The following is a 10,591-nucleotide window of genomic DNA, read 5'->3' on the forward strand; positions in this document are numbered from 1 at the left end:
TACCTATGTACTCAGATAAAGGAAAGCAAAGAGGATCCACTGTTAGAAACTTATGAGAGAACAATTGCTAACGTGCTTCTTCAAGTAGAAGATAGCTATTGAGAAAAGACCCTGAAGTGAGCCAGGAGGTGGCTTAGTCGGTAAAGTGCTTGCTGTGCAAACATCTCAGCACCTACTCAAAACCAGAAAAGGTAGCCAGATATGTAATTATGGTCCCTGGGACTTGTTGGCCCACCAGCCTAGCAGAGTTGGCGAGTTTCATGTTCAGTGAGGGATCTTATCGAAAAAATAAGGTGGACTGTCATTTATGAAGACATTTTCAACATCAGGTCTGGTGTAGCAGGTATAGCATGCAGCTTCTACTTCCTGGCGCTAAGCTCCAGGCAGATCGTTCTACCAGCACTCTGGGTCTATGGATGAAAGACACACACACTCACGCACACACTAGTTTACGTTTAATATGCCTTTTTAGCTCAATGGTTGGGCACTTCTAAGCCTCCCGCCGCTAACATGCCCTTACCTTCACTCCTAGCTCAACATTTTAAAATCTGCCCTTAACTTAGTTTCCCAGTTACTTTCTCCTTGCTCAGCACCCTAAATCTGCCCTCAGCTTAGTTGTGTTTCTAGTCTCCTGCCTGCTTCCCCAGGCTGAATCAGGAGAAGCAGCCAATCCGTCTGAGATCTCAAGTGACTGGTGGCCCTCTCCCTCCGAAGCATGGCGAATGTCCTTTCTTCCTCCTATATCTCCTAGCCTGCCTTTGGGAACCTGGAAGTCTCACATCTTCTACCCAGTCATTGTCCATTAGCATATTTATTGATCTATCAAAAACCAATTTTTGAACAGAACCTTCAGCATTCACATGCAGATTCTAAGCAGAGCATCAGATCCATCCCTTGCAGTCTGACCTTTATCTGTTCACTTGTGTAAATGCAATGTGCATAGGCAGGTAGGTGCTCAAGAATGTATGTATAAACACACGTATGCATGCATGCACGCACATACATGCACATTCTATGTGAGAAAAAAAAAGAAATGCTTGGCCAGTACAAAGTCCTAGCTGTATAAGATCAATGACCTGAGGTTGATTCCTGGAACCCACGTAAAAGGCCTGATGTCATGCATCTGTAATCTCAGCCCTCCTATAGTAAGATGGGAGGCAGTAGCCCAAAGAAGAGAAACCCTGCCTCAAAAGCAAGGTGAAGCCAAGAATCAACTCTGGAAAGTTGTCCTTGTGACCTGTACACATGTGCCACAGCACACATATGATCTCTACATATGTGCCACAGCACATGTTTGCACTCCAATATCATTCATTCATTCAGTTAATCATTATGTTGACAGTTTGAAGTCCAATTTATAAAATTGTCAAATTGGATTTATGTTGTGTGTAGAGGTAACACATAAAATAGAGTAATTTAGAGAGGGAGGGAATTAAGGACTGACATTGTAGGAACTAACTAAAACATGTAGTTCAAAAGCAACATTGTTAAAAAGTAGTTAAAAACCCATGGCTCCAGCTGCATATGTAGCAGAGGTTGGCCTTGTTGGGCACCAATCGAAGGAGAAGCCCTTGGTCCTGCCAAAGCTGAACACCCCCCCCCCCCAGTGTAGGGGAATGTTGGGGGTGTGGGGTGGGGTAGGAAGGGAAGTAGATGGGGTGGGAAACACCCTCATAGAAGAAGGGGAGGGGTGGGGGTAGGGAGCTTTTGTCCCGGAAACCTGGAAAGGGAATAACATTTGAAATATAAATAAAAAATATCCAATAAAAGAAAATACACACACACACACACACACACATACACACACACGCACACACACACACACACACACACACACACACACACAATGTCTATCTACAAGCTCTCTGCAACACATTCTTTCTAAACATTATGTAGGTAGGGAAATGGAGGCTAGCAAAAGATAAATGACATAAATCTAATTTAAAGAAAGGATAATTTGACCTTTCACTATCAAAGTAAATAGGTATATATGAAAAGTTACCCAGAATAGTGAGACTATAATGGACTGACTACATATCAACTTATTCACCAATAAGTAAATCCCAAATGTTCATACACTAAACAACAGTTCTTCAACATAGCATAATTAACAAAAGTGAAAGAAAACACACTAACTCACAGTTACAATCGGAGATGTCAACACTCTTATTTCAGTAACTGATAGTACAAGTCACGGAGAACTCAAGTTGTAGAGAATTCATTAGCACCGGCAATCAACTGAATCTGGCAGACAACAATATAGTACTTGAGTCTGCGACAGCAGCACACACGCTCCTTCATGTGAACTATATGTGAACTAGCCATTGACGTACTCTACATTGGGTGACTAAAGCATTAACAAGTTAAGAGTCAATCCTTCATAGGTTGTTGCACGATTATAGAAGAATTATATGAAAACTAACTAAGAGCTACAGTAAGAAAGACCTCTTGGTCTTGAAAACTAAACAATATTCTGTAAAGATCTCTAGGTTAAAGGAGAAGTCTCAAGGGAGGTTAGGAAGCATTTGTTCTGAGTAAAACTGTATTACTGTGAAGCAACATTTAACTATATTTTAATAAGTCAGAAATACATAATATAATAACCTAGATAATTAACGAAAAAATATCTGTTTCAGTTTCTTATTGCTTCTGACAAATTATTTCCAAGCTCAGTGCTTCTAAATGTAAACACACTTTCCAGAGCTCTGTGGACTAGACTTGCCTTCATGATTTATTCATGGGGTCCTCCATGTAGTTGCAGCTGGGATTAGATTCACCTGAGCTTGACTAAATTAGAGGGCCTGTGTGACTTTTATGTTTATATATCTAGCAGTTCTGTGACCCTCTACAAGCTCTTACGGACGTCTTACAGGCTGGCACAAGACTAGGTTAGAGGGTGTAAGTGTTGGCAAGCTGGTTAGGAACTGCATTTGGATCCCATCAAAGCAGGCACAGGACCTGTCTAGATTTAAGAGGGCAAGAAATGCCATCTACGTTTTGATAGGAAAATAACAATAGAAGATATTATGGCACTATCTCTAGAAAATCCCACCCTTCCCAGTGTTCCCTTTGGCACAATCATTCACATTCTTTCCGCAAGTAAAACAAACTCTCTCTTGTGCCCACCAAAACCTTATTCTAATATTATAATTGCTTGATATTCAGAACCTTATTATTTAAATGCTTTCAATGTGGAGAAGAAATCCCTGAGCTGCTAATTCTAAAATATACTTGCAAGTACAATAGGCTTAGAGCAGTCAAGATACTTGCAAAGAAAACAACAAACAATTTGGAACATTTATATTAGGGATAGGAAGCTTACTTCCTATAAAACTGTAATTAGAAAGAAGATTTGATACTCGGACTTGTTAATAATAGTATATTAATAAAGATGTTTATCACAATCTTTGAAAAGGCTTGTGGGGCACAAAGAGAAAGGCACTCTAATTGAAACATGGCCAACAGACTTGAATAGGAACTCCACAAAGAAAGATATTGAAATAGTTGTTGGTTCCTAAAACACCAGGGGGTACCAGAACCAGAGAAGAGTGACAAAAGCTAGGACTTCCTCACCTGTAATCTAGAGGGACTGCCTCCTTTTAGACTTATTTGGTATTGTGTTAAAAATTTAAGGATAATCACACGAAAATAAAAATTTACACCAAAGCAGGGACAAAAAGAGAAGGAACAACAAAACTGCCACAAACTGACAGGCAAGAAGGTAGAAAAAGAGAAAAGCCTTTTAAAGAAAGGGTTAGCAAAAATAAATTATATATATCATTATGCATCAATAATCACAATAAATGTAAATGAACTAAACTTTCTCTGTGTAATGTCAGAGAATGGCAGATATACTTCCTCCTAAACCCCTTACATGTTATTTAAATAAAATGTTAAAGGGGTTGGGGATTTAGCTCAGTGGTAGAGCACAAGGCCCTGGGTTCGGTCCCCAGCTCTGAAAAAAAGAAAAAAAAAGAAAAAAGAAAATAAAATGTTAAAGCTTAAGGACAAAGTGAGTATTAAAGCTTAACTATTAGGCACACCCACGGATCCCGGCCGGCAGCAGCTCTCTGCTCCCAGACCCCATGAGAGAGAGACCAAACCGCCTGGTCAGGTGGGCACTCCTGAGGCTGCAGAGCGGAAGAGACCACCAACACTGCTCACCCCTGCCCACATCCCTGGCCCAAGAGGAAACTGTATAAGGCCTCTGGGCTCCCGTGGGGGAGGGCCCAGGAGCGGCAGGACCCCTGCCTGAGACACCGCCAGAACCTGAAGGAAACAGACCGGATAAACAGTTCTCTGCACCAAATCCCATGGGAGGGAGAGCTAAACCTTCAGAGAGGCAGACAAGCCTGGGAAACCAGAAGAGACTGCTCCCTGCACACACATCTCGGACGCCAGAGGAAAAAGCCAAAGACCATCTGGAACCCTGGTGCACTGAAGCTCCCGGAAGGGGCGGCACAGGTCTTCCTGGTTGCTGCCGCTGCAGAGAGCCCGTGGACAGCACCCCATGAGCGAACTTGAGCCTCAGGACCACAGGTAAGACCAAATTTTCTGCTGCAAGAAAGCTGCCTGGTGAACTCAAGACACAGGCCCACAGGAACAGCTGAAGACCTGTAGAGAGGAAAAACTACACGCCCGAAAGCAGAACACTCTGTCCCCATAACTGACTGAAAGAGAGGAAAACAGGTCTACAGCACTCCTGACACACAGGCTTATAGGACAGTCTAGCCACTGTCAGAAATAGCAGAACAAAGTAACACTAGAGATAATCTGATGGCGAGAGGCAAGCGCAGGAACCCAAGCAACAGAAACCAAGACTACATGGCACCATCGGAGCCCAATTCTCCCATCAAAACAAACATGGAATATCCAAACACACCAGAAAAGCAAGATCTAGTTTCAAAATCATTTTTGATCATGATGCTGGAGGACTTCAAGAAAGACGTGAAGAACTCCCTTAGAGAACAAGTAGAAGCCTACAGAGAGGAATCGCAAAAATGCCTGAAAGAATTCCAGGAAAACATAAATAAACAAGTAGAAGCCCATAGAGAGGAGACACAAAAATCCCTGAAAGAATTCCAGGAAAACATAAATAAACAAGTAGAAGCCCATAGAGAGGAGACACAAAAATCCCTGAAAGAATTCCAGAAAAACACAATCAAACAGTTGAAGGAATTAAAAATGGAAATAGAAGCAATCAAGAAAGAACACATGGAAACAACCCTGGATGTAGAAAATCAAAAGAAAAGACAAGGAGCTGTAGATACAAGCTTCACCAACAGAATACAAGAGATGGAAGAGAGAATCTCAGGAGCAGAAGATTCCATAGAAATCATTGACTCAACTGTCAAAGATAATGTAAAGCAGAAAAAGCTACTGGTCCAAAACATACAGGAAATCCAGGACTCAATGAGAAGATCAAACCTAAGGATAATAGGTATAGAAGAGAGTGAAGACTCCCAGCTCAAAGGACCAGTAAATATCTTCAACAAAATCATAGAAGAAAACTTCCCTAACCTAAAAAAAGAGATACCCATAGACATACAAGAAGCCTACAGAACTCCAAATAGATTGGACCAGAAAAGAAACACCTCCCGTCACATAATTGTCAAAACACCAAACGCACAAAATAAAGAAAGAATATTAAAAGCAGTAAGGGAAAAAGGTCAAGTAACATATAAAGGCAGACCTATCAGAATCACACAGACTTTTCGCCAGAAACTATGAAGGCCAGAAGATCCTGGACTGATGTCATACAGACCCTAAGAGAACACAAATGCCAGCCCAGGTTACTGTATCCAGCAAAACTCTCAATTAACATTGATGGAGAAACCAAGATATTCCATGACAAAACCAAATTTACACAATATCTTTCTACAAATCCAGCACTACAAAGGATAATAAATGGTAAAGCCCAACATAAGGAGGCAAGCTATACCCTAGAAGAAGCAAGAAACTAATCGTCTTGGCAACAAAACAAAGAGAATGAAAGCACACAAACATAACCTCACATCCAAATATGAATATAACGGGAAGCAATAATCACTATTCCTTAATATCTCTCAATATCAATGGCCTCAACTCCCCAATAAAAAGACATAGATTAACAAACTGGATACGCAACGAGGACCCTGCATTCTGCTGCCTACAGGAAACACACCTCAGAGACAAAGACAGACACTACCTCAGAGTGAAAGGCTGGAAAACAACTTTCCAAGCAAATGGTCAGAAGAAGCAAGCTGGAGTAGCCATTCTAATATCAAATAAAATCAATTTCCAACTAAAAGTCATCAAAAAAGATAAGGAAGGACACTTCATATTCATCAAAGGAAAAATCCACCAAGATGAACTCTCAATCCTAAATATCTATGCCCCAAATACAAGGGCACCTACATACGTAAAAGAAACCTTACTAAAGCTCAAAGCACACATTGCACCTCACACAATAATAGTGGGAGATTTCAACACCCCACTCTCATCAATGGACAGATCATGGAAACAGAAATTAAACAGTGATGTCGACAGACTAAGAGAAGTCATGAGCCAAATGGACTTAACGGATATTTATAGAACATTCTATCCTAAAGCAAAAGGATATACCTTCTTCTCAGCTCCTCATGGTACTTTCTCCAAAATTGACCATATAATTGGTCAAAAAACGGGCCTCAACAGGTACAGAAAGATAGAAATAATCCCATGCGTGCTATCAGACCACCACAGCCTAAAACTGGTCTTCAATAACAATAAGGGAAGAATGCCCACATATACGTGGAAACTGAACAATGCTCTACTCAATGATAACCTGGTCAAGGAAGAAATAAAGAAAGAAATTAAACACTTTTTAGAATTTAATGAAAATGAAGATACAACATACCCAAACTTATGGGACACAATGAAAGCTGTGCTAAGAGGAAAACTCATAGCGCTGAGTGCCTGCAGAAAGAAACAGGAAAGAGCATATGTCAGCAGCTTGACAGCACACCTAAAAGCTCTAGAACAAAAAGAAGCAAATACACCCAGGAGGAGTAGAAGGCAGGAAATAATCAAACTCAGAGCTGAAATCAACCAAGTAGAAACAAAAAGGACCATAGAAAGAATCAACAGAACCAAAAGTTGGTTCTTTGAGAAAATCAACAAGATAGATAAACCCTTAGCCAGACTAAAGAGAGGACACAGAGAGTGCGTCCAAATTAACAAAATCAGAAATGAAAAGGGAGACATAACAACAGATTCAGAGGAAATTCAAAAAATCATCAGATCTTACTATAAAAACCTATATTCAACAAAACTTGAAAATCTTCAGGAAATGGACAATTTCCTAGACAGATACCAGGTATCAAAGTTAAATCAGGAACAGATAAACCAGTTAAACACCCCATAACTCCTAAGGAAATAGAAGCAGTCATTAAAGGTCTCCCAACCAAAAAGAGCCCAGGTCCAGACGGGTTTAGTGCAGAATTTTATCAAACCTTCATAGAAGACCTCATACCAATATTATCCAAACTATTCCAGAAAATTGAAACAGATGGAGCCCTACCGAATTCCTTCTACGAAGCCACAATTACTCTTATACCTAAACCACACAAAGGCACAACAAAGAAAGAGAACTTCAGACCAATTTCCCTTATGAATATCGACGCAAAAATACTCAATAAAATTCTGGCAAACCGAATTCAAGAGCACATCAAAACGATCATCGACCATGATCAAGTAGGCTTCATCCCAGGCATGCAGGGATGGTTTAATATACGGAAAACCATCAAGGTGATCCATTATATAAACAAACTGAAAGAACAGAACCAAATGATCATTTCATTAGATGCTGAGAAAGCATTTGACAAAATTCAACACCCCTTCATGATAAAAGTCCTGGAACGAATAGGAATTCAAGGCCCATACCTAAACATAGTAAAAGCCATATACAGCAAACCAGTTGCTAACATTAAACTAAATGGAGAGAAACTTGAAGCAATCCCACTAAAATCAGGGACTAGACAAGGCTGCCCACTCTCTCCCTACTTATTCAATATAGTTCTTGAAGTTCTAGCCAGAGCAATCAGACAACAAAAGGAGATCAAGGGGATACAGATCGGAAAAGAAGAGGTCAAAATATCACTATTTGCAGATGACATGATAGTATATTTAAGTGATCCCAAAAGTTCCACCAGAGAACTACTAAAGCTGATAAACAACTTCAGCAAAGTGGCTGGGTATAAAATTAACTCAAATAAATCATTTGCCTTCCTCTATACAAAAGAGAAACAAGCTGAGAAAGAAATTAGGGAAACGACACCCTTCATAATAGACCCAAATAATATAAAGTACCTCGGTGTGACTTTAACCAAGCAAGTAAAAGATCTGTACAATAAGAACTTCAAGACACTGAGGAAAGAAATTGAAGAAGACCTCAAAAGATGGAAAGATCTCCCATGCTCATGGATTGGCAGGATTAATATAGTAAAAATGGCCATTTTACCAAAAGCGATCTACAGATTCAATGCAATCCCCATCAAAATACCAATCCAATTCTTCAAAGAGTTAGACAGAACAATTTGCAAATTCATCTGGAATAACAAAAAACCCAGGATAGCTAAAACTATCCTCAACAATAAAAGGACTTCAGGGGGAATCACTATCCCTGAACTCAAGCAGTATTACAGAGCAATAGTGATAAAAACTGCATGGTATTGGTACAGAGACAGACAGATAGACCAATGGAATAGAATTGAAGACCCAGAAATGAACCCACACACTTATGGTCACTTGATTTTTGACAAAGGAGCCAAAACCATCCAATGGAAAAAAGATAGCATTTTCAGCAAATGGTGCTGGTTCAACTGGAGGGCAACATGTAGAAGAATGCAAATCGATCCATCCTTATCACCCTGTACAAAGCTTAAGTCCAAGTGGATCAAGGACCTCCACATCAAACCAGACACACTCAAACTAATAGAAGAAAAACTAGGGAAGCATCTGGAACACATGGGCACTGGAAAAAATTTCCTGAACAAAACACCAATGGCTTATGCTCTAAGATCAAGAATCGACAAATGGGATCTCATAAAACTGCAAAGCTTCTGTAAGGCAAAGGACACTGTGGTTAGGACAAAACGGCAAGCAACAGATTGGGAAAAGATCTTTACCAATCCTACAACAGATAGAGGCCTTATATCCAAAATATACAAAGAACTCAAGAAGTTAGACCACAGGGAAACAAATAACCCTATTAAAAAATGGGGTTCAGAGCTAAACAAAGAATTCACAGCTGAGGAATGCCGAATGGCTGAGAAACACCTAAAGAAATGTTCAACATCTTTAGTCATAAGGGAAATGCAAATCAAAACAACCCTGAGATTTCACCTCACACCAGTGAGAATGGCTAAGATCAAAAACTCAGGTGACAGCAGATGCTGGCGAGGATGTGGAGAAAGAGGAACACTCCTCCATTGTTGGTGGGATTGCAGACTGGTAAAACCATTCTGGAAATCAGTCTGGAGGTTCCTCAGAAAATTGGACATTGAACTGCCTGAGGATCCAGCTATACCTCTCTTGGGCATATACTCAAAAGATGCCTCAACATATAAAAGAGACACGTGCTCCACTATGTTCATCGCAGCCTTATTTATAATAGCCAGAAACTGGAAAGAACCCAGATGCCCTTCAACAGAGGAATGGATACAGAAAATGTGGTACATCTACACAATGGAATATTACTCAGCTATCAAAAACAACGAGTTTATGAAATTCGTAGGCAAATGGTTGGAACTGGAAAATATCATCCTGAGTGAGCTAACCCAATCACAGAAAGACATACATGGTATGCACTCATTGATAAGTGGCTATTAGCCCCAATGCTTGAATTACCCTAGATCCCTAGAACAAACGAAACTCAAGACGGATGATCAAAATGTGAATGCTTCACTCCTTCTTTAAATGAGGAAAAAGAATACCCTTGGCAGGGAAGGGAGAGGCAAATATTAAAACAGAGACTGAAGGAACACCCATTCAGCGCCTGCCCCACATGTGGCCCATACATATACAGCCACCCAATTAGACAAGATGGATGAAGCAAAGAAGTGCAGACCGACAGGAGCCGGATGTAGATCGCTCCTGAGAGACACAGCCAGAATACAGCAAATACAGAGGCGAATGCCAGCAGCAAACCACTGAACTGAGAATAGGACCCCCGTTGAAGGAATCAGAGAAAGAACTGGAAGAGCTTGAAGGGGCTCGAGACCCCAAAAGTACAACAATGTCAAGCAACCAGAGCTTCCAGGGACTAAGCCACTACCTAAAGACTATACATGGACTGACCCTGGACTCTGACCCCATAGGTAGCAATGAATATCCTAGTAAGAGCACCAGTGGAAGGGGAAGCCCTGGGTCCTGCTAAGACTGAACCCCCAGTGAACTAGACTATGGGGGGAGGGCGGTAATGGGGGGAGGGTTGGGAGAGGAACACCCATAAGGAAGGGGAGGGGGGAGGGGGATGTTTGCCTGGAAACCGGGAAAGGGAATAACACTTGAAATGTATATAAGAAATACTCAAGTTAATAAAAAAAAAAGCTTAACTATTAGAATCAAATTT

The sequence above is a fragment of the Rattus norvegicus genome, chromosome 4 (genome assembly GCF_036323735.1).
Source record: "Rattus norvegicus strain BN/NHsdMcwi chromosome 4, GRCr8, whole genome shotgun sequence".
Taxonomy (NCBI): Eukaryota; Metazoa; Chordata; class Mammalia; order Rodentia; family Muridae; genus Rattus; species Rattus norvegicus.